The 13,038-nt window shown below is 30.2% G+C and overlaps 1 pseudogene; it reads left to right on the plus strand.

The window, feature by feature from the left end:
* Nucleotides 1–5,497: 5,497 nt before the first annotated feature.
* LOC107449093 (uncharacterized) lies at nucleotides 5,498–11,137 on the plus strand (annotated as a pseudogene).
* Nucleotides 11,138–13,038: the final 1,901 nt, after the last annotated feature.

Genomic DNA, 13,038 nt, shown 5'->3' on the forward strand with positions numbered 1-13,038 from the left:
TATTTATAATGATAAGCAAAGTTACAAAATCTGTTATACCTTAAAAATTGCAATTTGAGCATTTATATGAATAAAAATATATTTTAGAATTTTTTTTTTTTTTTTAGTTTATAATAAAAAACAGAGAAATGTTATAAAAATTTTATAAAAATTTCTTACATTTATTTATTAGCTTTTGTCTTGTCATTTGTCTATCCAAACATTAAGGAAATATGGTATATTTTATTTATTAAATATTAATTAATTATATTAATTATATTATATTAATTATACAGTTTGTTTCCAAACTATTTAGTAAAAAAATTGTATTATATGTAGATAATTTGTTTTGAATCATGCAACTGAATAATCATTCAGCCTTTAAAATACACCTTACCAAATACAATGATTTTGATTTCAATCGAACATTGATTTGCTACATACTAAAATCGGAGTACAATGTTTCACGTAATATTACGCTCAACATTTCATGCTTGTAAACACTAAACATTCGGAATGTTAGATATACGATAATGTTATTACTTCAAGACTACAAGCATTGTTACTATACACCTTATTTTGGGTGAATTAACCATAAAAAAAGGTAATCTATTATAAATATGAAATTTTGTTTCATCTTCAAGAAACTAGGAATTATTTTTCACAAGTTATAAATTTTTTTACAACGTTTGTCATCAGAGGGCACTGCTGGATGAAAAGAACGAGAAAAAAATATCTTAATAACAAACACTATCTACAACAATAAGCGGTGGTACAGATTTAAAAAGCTCTCATGCATTTGTTTCAATTGAAATGGTTCGACATTTAATAACAAAAGAATGCTTCTGTATTTTAAAAATATTTATAATCGAGCTTTCAGGTATAATAATATTTTAATTTGTTGAATTTTTCAGTCTACATCTATGCAAATCAATTAAACTAATGAAAAAAAACTTATATAATGCAATTATTTCAATCGAATTATCTATTTATTTTAATTTTATGACAGTTTTTATGTTTGTAAAATCAATCTATTCTTCCGTACGAAGAAGTATATAAATTTTAACTGAGATAATAATCACTAATTATTTTAAAAATAGTAAAATATATAATATTACAGTTAGTTGTTAGCTCTTTAAAGTAACTATAATTTTCATTGGGAATATACAAATACTTATAAACTAGCATATATTGCACTATAGCGTTATATTTAAAATATTATTCGATTATCGTATTATGTTTGTCTGGGTTTCATATTACTAATAAAAAAAAATCTGTGTTATGCATCAGAAAAAAAACTACACAAATAATTTTGCAGATAGATTACAACTACTTTAATGAAACCCGATTTCAATGTTTGCAATCAACAATCACCAATTTCAAAATAAATTATATGCTTTCTTTGTTAATGTTGAAAAAGGGATTATTTCAGCTAAGTAGTTAAAATAAATGGCGAACACTTATTCTTTAGGGCATTTTTAGTATTTATTTCCATCAAGTAAATTGCAACAAGGGAATTATTTTGCTTTTAAACGGTTGCTTTCTAATTGAAATCCGATACTTTGGTTCCGGAAAGCAAAAATAGCAGATATTTTCATTTATCATTCCTTTTTCTAATTTATCTTCACTTCGCGTGGAAAAATAAATTTAATATAAACAAGCTTTAATGTTTATGCGTTCCTCCTTATTACCTATTTATTTTAAACTTTGTGTTTTAGGCTTTCGACTTTTGATATTTCCAAGTGTAACACTATTAGAATATTTTATTATTGAAAATATAGTTTAGAAGTATAACACCTGAATAGTATTTAGTAGATCTAAAAAAGGAAATCAGTAATATACATTTTGTTCGAATGATTGCGCTTGCACGTACAATCAAATGTTGAACCTCAAATATGCAAGTGGTTAAGAACTGCAATTTTGTTAATTAAAGAAACAGACACAAAAATACGCTTTCTCTGAATAAATAAACTTCTTTTTATCGAGGAATTTAAAATTTTAATTATCAAAATAGGCATTAGCTTCATTTTTATTTTACTTTACGAACGTCGTTAACCAGGCGACCCCAGTTTTTGGGGTCCTTAATATTAATTTGACTTTTAGACTATTTGTCACACATCGGGAGACTTCTTATATAAATCGAGAATGCAAATATAAAACTCAAATGATTATACATATAATGCAAAAATTAATTAATTCTAAATACATGCCAATTAAAATATACTTTTATATATTTACGTCTTTGGCACTTTTTGCATATTTAGAAAATAAACTAGATCTTTCCAGTTGGTTAGGTTGAGTGTGACTTCTAGATGATAAAGTAATTATTTTTCATAGTCAAAATACATTCACTTCAAATTTATTGACTTTAAGTCTACAAATCATTTTACTGATAGTTCAAAGCAGCAAAAACAGCTATCAACTCAGTTACTGTATTTTAAATTTAAACCTATACAAAATTGGAGATATTTTAATGAGAAAAGTATAGGAGACGCTGAATAAATGTTTAAATCAATATACAGTGGTAATTTAAATTTAAATGGAAACCAGGGGTCTTCGAGTTTTTTTTATAATTATTTGGGCTTTGGAAGATAATGAAAAATAGTTAAGGGCAATAAATTTCCAACTATACTATGATGCTGCTATTGAAAAACGATTAAAGTGATTAGTTGAATATAATGCAAATCGATTTTTCTGTTAATTTAGACAAATTATTTTCTGATTTGTTTATATAGTTTCTCAACTTATATAAATTTCTGAACTCAGACTTTAAATCACGTTCATAAATTAAAAATGGTATTATAAGTAAACTGAGAATAGTAATAGTAAGAAAATAAGAGCTCGATTTGTAAAAATATTCTCTAAAAGATTGTCTCGTAGATACTTTTAAAATTTATACATTAATAATTTTTATCAATTGATAAATCTATTTTAAAACATATGTAAAGAAGTAAAGCAAGCAATAATTATAGTTAATGCCAATTGATTGAGCAACTATACTGGACATATAAGATTCGCATATCATAGTTATAAGATACTTGTTAATTGTTTTTTAAATATGATAATATTTTGTAAACCAACTACATAATATAATACGATAAGTAATAAAAACACAATAATTGTTAATAAGATTAACAAGTTTCTTGCCGACCGGCCTGTTTAGGGGGCAGGGAACTGTCCTTGCATCAGAAAGGTCCTGGGTTCGAATCCCGGGAAAGGCATGGATGTTTCTTTCTCTCTCTGTGTGCTCTATGTCCTTTCTCCTTCGTGTGTAAATGTGACCCGCCCTATAAACGGGTTGGGGTTGTGTGAATGGCGGGGCAAAAGTCGAATTCCTAGCCATAGATGGCACCACTGAAAAACAGGAACAATCGCACCCCCACTGCCTAAACAGGCATACAAAAAAAAGAAGAAGTTTTTTTGAAATAGGACTTATTTTCTCTGTTAAGTTATTATTAAACGGAAAAATATATTTGTTAACAAAATATTTATTTTCTTTAGAGTTTTTCTTATGGTTTAATGATATATAAAAAAATATAAAATATTAAATAAAAAGGATACAAAATTTGATTATCAAAATATGCTTCTGAAAACAAAATCCTTTTAAACTGAAACTAAAATTACGTTGTTTTTCAGTCATCATGTTGAAATGAAACGTAGCAACCGAAATAACGATAAAGCTCTGAATATGACTAATACCTAGCAGTATTACGCGGAAATGCATAGATTCAATGAGAAATTGTTAATTCTCGTTTATTCCAAACATTTATTCCATATGTCTCAGCGAAATAACATTAAATGATCGTTACTACATTTCATTTTATGCTCGCTTATTAACATTAATCCGTTGTTAACGAGAATAAGTCCTGAAAAGGCTGAATTTATTCGGTCCTGAAATCATATTGCGTTTTCTCAAGCAAATAATTTTGACAAGTTGATGAAGGTTTGGAAAATCGCACAGAAATGAATGCTGTTTCGTTAATTGATATTCTACAAACTGTGCTGATTAATGTGATAACTAAATGAACTAATTATAACTATCTTAATTAATATTGTTTAACATTGTCATGTTGAATTTATGGTGCGTTTTGTTATGTTTCAAGTCCATTTAATTTTCAAGTGTGAACTGTTGTTTTTAAAAAATTTTTTTAATCAAACTTTTGAATTTTACAGGAATATGAAAAAAATTATTATGATTACAATTATTCATTAATAAACCTAACGAACGAAAATAATATTTTTAGATTTAAAATTTGTAGGGTTCAAAGTTTGAACGAAAATCTGTCTGTAGATTCTTCGAAACGTGACATTTTATTCAAGCTCATGTATAACACGCTGGTAGTAAACTCATGCATTGGCTTTATCGACTGAAAAGAAGCTGTTATTTGCCATATCAATTTTACAATACCAAGTAATATAGCAAAGGTGTATAAATTCAATTTTCAGTGATTTCATTCATTCTTTGAATTTTTTCCACGTGTCACAGAGAAATTGTATTAAATGGTCATGACTGTATTCATTTAATGTTCGTTTATTGATATTAAATCCGTTGTTAATGATAAGTCGAAAAAAAGCAGAATTAGTTTTGCTCTGAAATCAAATTGTGCTGTGTTATCTCATGCCATTGATTTTGGTAAGTTGATGAAGGTTTGGAAGGTCAAACTCAACTAAATACTATTTCGTTAATTTCTATTCTACCAAATAAAGTGATAATAAAATCAACTAATTATAACTGTTCCAATCAATATTATTTATCATTGTTCTTTCAAATATATGTTCAGTTTCCTTTTGTTTCACGTCCGTTCAATTTTCAAATGTGATAATATTTTTTTAATTTTCATGAGAATCTGAGAATTTGAGAAGTTCGTGAAAAATGATTCGAATTGAAATTATTCTTAATTAGACAGAAATAACACACAAAACAACTTTTGTTAAGTTCCAAAGGGGGAACTTTTACCATAGCTCATATATTGAATGCCCGCCTGTAAACTCACACCTTTGCTCTCTCGATTTAAGTGACTCTCTAATCTCACATTGTTAATTTACCAGGATCATTACTACAATACCAAAAATCGTGACAAAAGTGCGTAGATTCGATAAAAAATTATTAAGTCCCTTTACCTTCCAAGCATTTATTCAATGCTTCTTAGAGAAATTTTATTAAATGATTGCAACTGAATTTCATTTTATGCTTAGTGGTAAAACCTCCTTACTGAGAGGGTGCTGTGAGCGCATCAACAAGCAGTGAACATGTAGACACGGAAGTGTTAAGTTGTATTAATCCTATTTTCATTATTAAATATTTGTTTTGTTATATTTGATTTGATTTCGCCGATGAATTATTTTGAACTATTGACACAAAACCACTGAACCTCCCTTTATATTGATATGAACACGGAACATTTATGGTGCAATCGGCCAAAGGAAGCTGAATTGATTTAAACAGATTTGACGTCATCGGCGAACGAAATATCCAGGTAAGAATTTATTATTTACATTGAAACTGAATTACCTGGATAGAAATAAATATGGCAGAAAATATTTCAGAATTGAAAAAGAAGCGTACCGCTGTACGAACAGCACTGACAAAATTGATTAATAAAATTGAAGAATCGATTAATGACGAAACAGAATTACTGGAACAATTTGAAGCTTTTTTAGCACAATTGAATGAAAAAGAAAGCAAATAAAATTTTTTGAATGATGAAATTGTAGATCTTTTGTCTGAAGATACAATTTCTGAAGATATTGTAACTTCTGAAGAAATCCAAGAAAAAATAATTTTTTTGGAAAACAAAACTTTCTATAAAAATAAAGAAAATGAATTCTATCCCAGCTGATACAGTTTCAAATACCTCTGAAACAAATGATTCAAATAATTCTGAATGCATGAACATAAATCTACCTAAATGAAATATAAATAAATATGCGGGAAATTATGCGGGATGGTTAGATTTTTACAATTTATTTGAAAGTTGTATTCATAATAATGTAAAATTAAGCAAAGTTGATAAATTTAATTATTTGAAATCGTATTTATGTGGAAATGCTCTTGCATGCATTAACGGATTTGCAATTTCTGATGAGAATTACGATAAAGCCCTAGATTTATTAAAGGATAGATTTGGGAACAAAAACATGTTAATCAACGCTCATTTGAGTGATTTATTAAATTTATCGCCTGTCAAAAATCCTAATGATGTTATGAGTCTTAGAAATTTATATGACAGCGCGGAAACACAAATACGCAGTTTAGAAAGCTTGGGTATAAAAGGAGATACTTATATCAGTTTATTGACACCCATTTTAATGAAATTAATTCCTTCAGAATTTGTTTTGCAATTTAATCGATCCCAAAATGATAAGGAATTTGATTTAAGTGCTCTATTAATGTTTCTCAATTCAGAAATACGGAGCCGCGAACGATCACTTCAAATAAATAATCATAAACCATAATCATCTTATTTCCTTCCCCCACAAGAAAGATAAAAAAAATACGAATTATGGGTTTGTTAAACGTAATAGCACAGGCATGCCCTTGAAAAAAGAAAACACTTTTTCTACGATCTCATCTCAACAGAGCCTCTCATTGATGCCAGGCAATGAGAAATGCTTATTCTGCAATAAGTCACATAAATTAGAATCGTGTTATACATTTAATGCTAAGGAAAAGAGAGATATTTTGAAAAAGAAAGAATGTTGTTTTTTATGCCTTAAACCTCGTCATCGTGTTGCAGAATGTTCGATTAAAGAAAACTGTTCCTTTTGTGGGGGATCCCACCATATTTCAATATGTTTTCGGAAACAAAATGATTCGAATATTGAAAGTCCTAATCAGAAAAATGTAACAGATAGCGTCGTTTCGGCAGTTTTTAAAACGAAAGCTAATAATACTAAATCCGATAGCATTTTGTTACATACATGCGCTGCATTAATTGGGGATGAAAATAAAAAGGAAATATGCCACGTTTTCCTGGATAATGGGAGTCAGCGTAGCTTTGTTTCGACGTCCCTTGTCAAAAAATTTAACTTTCCTATAATCAGAGAAGAAAGTATTTCAATTTGCACATTTGGCGGTAATGAAAACAAAGGGAAAACATATAATGTCGTGAAAATTAAATTGTAAAATAGACATGATCCAAATTTATTCATCGAAATTGAAGCAATTGAAACAGATAATATAACGGCCTCACATTTACCGACCTCTCCTGAAAACATTGATAAAAAATTTAGACACTTAAGAAATATACAATTAGCTGATTGTTATGAGTTTAATGATAAAGAAATAACAGTTCTCTTGGGTGGGGACTATTACTATGAAGTAGTTACTGGGCGAATTATGCGATTAAACAAAAACTTAGTAGCAGTCGAAACGTTGTGGGGATGGTCTTTACAAGGGGGGAGCACAAATTGCGAGGAATTATTTACAATGAGTGTTATTGTTAATGAGTCGATCATTTCCAAACAACTTAGTGAATTTTGGGATTTAGAAAATTTAGGAATTGAGGCAGAGATATCTGACGATAAAATTAATGATAACGATATAATGTCCGAATTTGAAGCTGGAATTTCATATGAAAATAAACGCTATAAAGTCAAATTTCCCTGGAAACCGCATATGAAATCGTTGTTAGAAAACAATGAACAAGTGGCAAAGAATAGATTTATGAAATTAAGATCTACTTTAAGAAATGATTCTACTTTACTTAGTGAATATAGCTCAATATTAAAGAACTATCTTTCCGAGAATATCATTGAACGTTGAAGAAGAGAATTTGCAGAAAAACGCATTTTATCTACCACATAGAGCAGTGATTCGTACTGATATGACTACAAGCAAAGTACGGATTGTGTTTGATGCAGGATCACATGATAAAGGACAGTTAAGTTTGAATGAATGTCTACACACCGGCCTTAATTTCATACCAAACTTGTTTAGTCTCCTGATCAAATTCAGGAAAACCCCAATTGCCTTCGCAGCTGATATTAAAATGGACTTTTTGATGATTGAAATTAATGAATGTGAAAATAACTTTACAAGATTTTTCTGGGATGATGATCCAGAAAATTTGGATTTGGAAAACAAGAAGTTGGACGTGTTCCGAATGTGCAGAGTTTTGTTTGGAGTGAAATCAAGCCCTTTCCTACTAGCAGCTACAATTAAACATCATCTGAAAAAATACATGGACACATTTCCGTCGACTTACAAGCATTTGAATCAGTCTCTGTATGTCGATGATTTCCTTTGCGGAGAAGACAATGTTCAACAAGCTTTGAAAATTTGTAAAGAAAGTGAACAGATTTTTAAAGATGCTAGCATGGATCTTCGAAAATGGAGGAGTAACTCACCTGAACTTACCCAAGAATTGAAGGATTTGAATTTTGAAGTTGATAAATCTGGAAGTGCACTGGACACTAACTTGATAACTTCTAAGGTCCTAGGAGTTGGATGGAATGAGAAAACTGATACATTTTATTTTGATTCTAAAAATCTGGAAGCATTTCTCTCCAAAAGAAAGGAAACTAAAAGATACTTATTACAAGTAGCAGGTCGATTATTTGATCCTATAGGTTTTGTTAGTCCATACACTATTCGAGTTAAATGTTTGATGCAAGAAATTTGGTGTTTAGGTCTGGACTGGGATGAAAAGTTGCCTAAACAATTAGGAGTTGCTTGGAACAAATGATATAAGGAATCGAGTATTTAAAGAAAATACGAATTCCACGTTGCTACTTTAAAGAATTGTTACCTGGAAGTACAATTAGCATACAACTGCATTGCTTTTCTGACGCATCCAAGAAAACTTATTGAACTGTGGCTTATTTACGTATAGAATTGATTGATCGAAATATTATTTCATTTGTAGCTTCAAAAAGTAGAGTAGTACCTCTAAAGACACTATCAATCCCAAGACTGGAGCTCATGGGCGGACTTTTATCAGCAAGAATAAGCCATAAAATTGAATCTGTTCTAGAATTACCTCTTAAACGATTCTATTGGACAGACTCGTCAATAGCATGTTACTGGATCAAAGGAGACCCGAATAGACACAAAGTGTTCGTGAAGAATGGAGTACAAGAGATACAAAAACTGAGCAAACCCGACCAGTGGCATCACTGTATAGGAAAAGACAATCCTGCTGATCTGATAAGTCGAGGAGCATCCTTGAATGATCTTAAGATCAACGAATTACGGTGGCATGGCCCCACCTGGTTAACATTGAATGAAACAGAATGGCCAGTATCGTTAGAACCAGTAATACAAACTGATAAGAACATCGATGAATTGGAAATCAAGAAATCAGTTACTGTAAATGCAACAGTTGAAAAAGGGCCAGCAGATGATTTGATCGCAAGATATTCATCATTCAGTAGACTAATTAGAATAACAGCTTTATGCTTACGATTTGTGCATAATTGTAAAATGGAACCAACATTAAGGAAAACCGAGTGTTTAAGTGCGTCTGAATTAGAACGAGCCACGGAAATTTTAGTAAAACATGTACAGTTTTCTGAATTTCCATCTGAAGTCAAGTGTTTGAAAAAGGATCACGCTATTCCAAAAAATAGCAAAATATCATCCTTAAATGTATTTTTGGACAAGAAAGAAATATTGAGAGTCGGAGGAAGATTGAAACATTCTAGACTTCCTGAATTTCAAAAACACCAAATACTTTTGCCTAAGAATCATCACCTGACTGAACTCATCATTGATTATTTTTACAAAAAATCTTTGCATTCTGGAGTACAAACTACCCTGAATTTGATAAGGCAATTGTATTGGATTACATCTGGTCAAAACCAAGTTAGAAGAATATTAAATAAGTGCATTACTTGCTTCAGATCGAAAAACCAAACCATCAACCAAATGATGGGAGATTTGCCAAGAGACAGAATTGTACCATCGAGACCTTTTGAAAGGGTCGGACTGGATTATGCAGGTCCCATAATTACGAAACCAAATTTGAAAAGATCAGAAGTTACTTTAAAATCCTACATCGCTATCTTCATCTGTTTCTGCACAAAGGCCACGCACTTCGAAGTTGTGTCCGATTTGACGACCGAGGCTTTTATGGCTTGTCTTAGAAGATTTATTTCAAGAAGATCCAAGCCATCCATCATCTGGAGTGACAACGCCACAAATTTTAAGGGTGCAAAAAATATCCTTAATGAGTGGGAAAGAATTTGTAAATCCACTACTGTTCAACGATTTAGTGCAGAAGAGAGTATTCAGTGGAATTTTATTCCACCAGCTTCTCCAAATTTTGGCGGATTATGGGAGGCAAACATAAAAGCAATGAAACGCATTTTGTTAAAAGTGACAAAATCAGCTATTTTGAACTTTGAAGAGTTAACCACATTAGTGACTCAAATTGAAGCAGTTTTGAATTCCCGTCCCTTATCACCCCTCTCTTCCGGTCCCAATGACACTAATCCTTTAACGCCGGGACACTTTTTAACTGGAAATGCTATTTTATCTTTCCCTTAACCCCATACTGCTTCGGATTCTTTATCTTTTCATTCTAGGTGGAAACTTGTTCAGAATCTTCGGAATAAGTTCTGGTCGAGATGGAGCTCTGAGTATCTACAACACCTTCAAACTCGTGCGAAGTGGAAAGTTCAGAATCCAAACTTGAAAGTGAATCAACTCGTCCTTTTAAAGGATCCCAACACTAAGCCTATGTACTGGTCTTTAGGGCGCATCGTGAACGTTCTGCCTGGAAAAGATGGACTAGTTAGAGTTGTTGACTTCAAGACCTCGACAGGTGTTCTACGACGAGCCATCAACAAAGTGGCACCATTGCCGATTCCAGATAGCCCCGTAGACCCAGGAACATTTTGAACTATTCTGAACTAACTTTTAAACTCAATCAATTTGAACTTTAATTTCATTTAATTTGCTAATTTTAAAATTCAATACTTTAGATAAAGTCAGATTTAAATATTTTTATTCAGAAAATTTGATGTATTCTGAATTAATTCTTAATTATTGTTTAATTATTTTGGTGATAAATTTCATCGAAATTTAAGTGGGGAGAAAGGCAAAACCTCCTTACTGAGAGGGCGCTGTGAGCGCATCAACAAGCAGTGAACATGTAGACACGGAAGTGTTAAGTTGTATTAATCCTTTTTTCGTAATTAAATATTTGTTTTGTTATATTTGATTTGATTTCACCGATGAATTATTTTGAACTATTGACACAAAACCACTGAACCTCCCTTTATATTGATATGAACACGGAACACTTAGTTTACGCTAGAAAATATACGTACAGGAAAGGCAGACTATATTATTTTCTCAATCTTTTGGTGTTTACTAAAGTAAATGGTTTAGGAAAAGTTATGAAGTTTTGAATTGGTAAACAGCTATTTTGCTAATTAATATTCTACGCAATCTGATGATGATAAAATTAAGTAATTATAATTTTTGTGAATAATGTTTTATATAACTCTGTTTTAAATTAAGGGAGCGTAAAATTTTGTCTAACATTTGCTTTCTTTTGACTTATATAAGCCTTTAGGATTTTATCAATATTTTTTTTAAGTATTTATTAATGAGCAAAAATAAGAAACAAAAATACTTTTATGGATGTTTTTGTAAGGATTCCTAGATTAAAACTGTACGGACTGTTGAAGTTCGTACCTTTATGTTCTGTGAAATTTTCATTTATTTATTTTTGCTTGTTTGTTTACTGACAACACATATTTACTTGCGCATGCGAAGTAATTTATGACTTCATTGCAAAGATATTTCGTTAAAAAACCAAGCACATTTTAAATAATATTTTTGATCCAATTCTTTCAAACTATTGTTATTTTGTCAATTTTAAATAATATTTGACAAGATAACTACTATTCCGTACTTAAAAATGTATTTAGTGTGTTATTAAAAACACCAAAAATTATAGAAAATATACATCAAAATATTCTATGTACGTTTATAAGTGTATAAATGTACTTTCATATTAAAAATGTTTAAATGCAAAATAACATACTGCGTGTTTTTTCAAACGAATTATTTATTTTTCCAAAGAAGAATAGTTTTATACTCCACAAAATAAGATTGAAATTATTTTTCCAGTCGCCAACATATGACTAGAAAGAAAGAAATTTTATTATTTCTCCAAAAAAAGACAGATCTAAAAAAGGAAGTATTTGTGTAACTGGCTCTTAAGACTTGCGAATTCTATTATTGGAATCAGTTCATATTTTTCTTGAACCATTTATTTTTTTGCAAGAATGTGAAAATGGCATGAATCGATATGTTGTTTTTGAAAAGTAAAAGAATTTCAGAAATGGCGTATTGAATTGATCAGTTCTTATATTTTACATTAGCTTTTCTGAACAGTATAAAAATACCCGAGGGAAAGCAATCTGAACTTCGTTGAATGATTTTAAAATTGTATACCTAGATCGAGATTTAATGATGTATTTTAATGTTAATAGGAGTAATGGAATGTTTTACTAATAAAATGTTTCTGAAATTTTTTTCTTAAGAAAATTCAACAGATTCAGGTAAAGACCGAACTGAAGACAATTTCATTTTATTTTTTTTAACTACGCAAGCATAAGGTAAAAATTTAAATATTTTTCTAAACTTATCTATTGCTTAGTTACAAATCGTAATATTTAAATTGCATTACTGAACATTTTTCAATTTTGAGTTATGAATACATTTTTATAGTCAGATAGAAAGCTTTAATACGATATAATCTGCAACTGACTTCATAGTCAAGGCCTGGGATGCAGAAACTCTCCAGAAAGGCACCGAGCACCGTAAACTGTTTCAGCAGTTTCATGATTAGTTAGACATTTCAAATGAAATGATTTCATTTCAATTTCATCAGCTGCAAGCTCAACATTTTTAGAAATATTTTTCTTTTCTTTTCATTTCTTTATTATGTTTTACAACAGTACCTTCTTTTATTGAGCCGAAATATTCATTTTTCAACACTTCCACTCCTATTAAAACATGTGTAAACTAGCTTTCTTTAACAAATTATAGTGGTAAATTACCAGAACTACTGATTTAGCAAAAAGTGTTAGTTATTTGACTAT

Source organism: Parasteatoda tepidariorum, unplaced genomic scaffold (assembly GCF_043381705.1).
Source record: "Parasteatoda tepidariorum isolate YZ-2023 unplaced genomic scaffold, CAS_Ptep_4.0 HiC_scaffold_504, whole genome shotgun sequence".
In the NCBI taxonomy this organism is placed as follows: domain Eukaryota; kingdom Metazoa; phylum Arthropoda; class Arachnida; order Araneae; family Theridiidae; genus Parasteatoda; species Parasteatoda tepidariorum.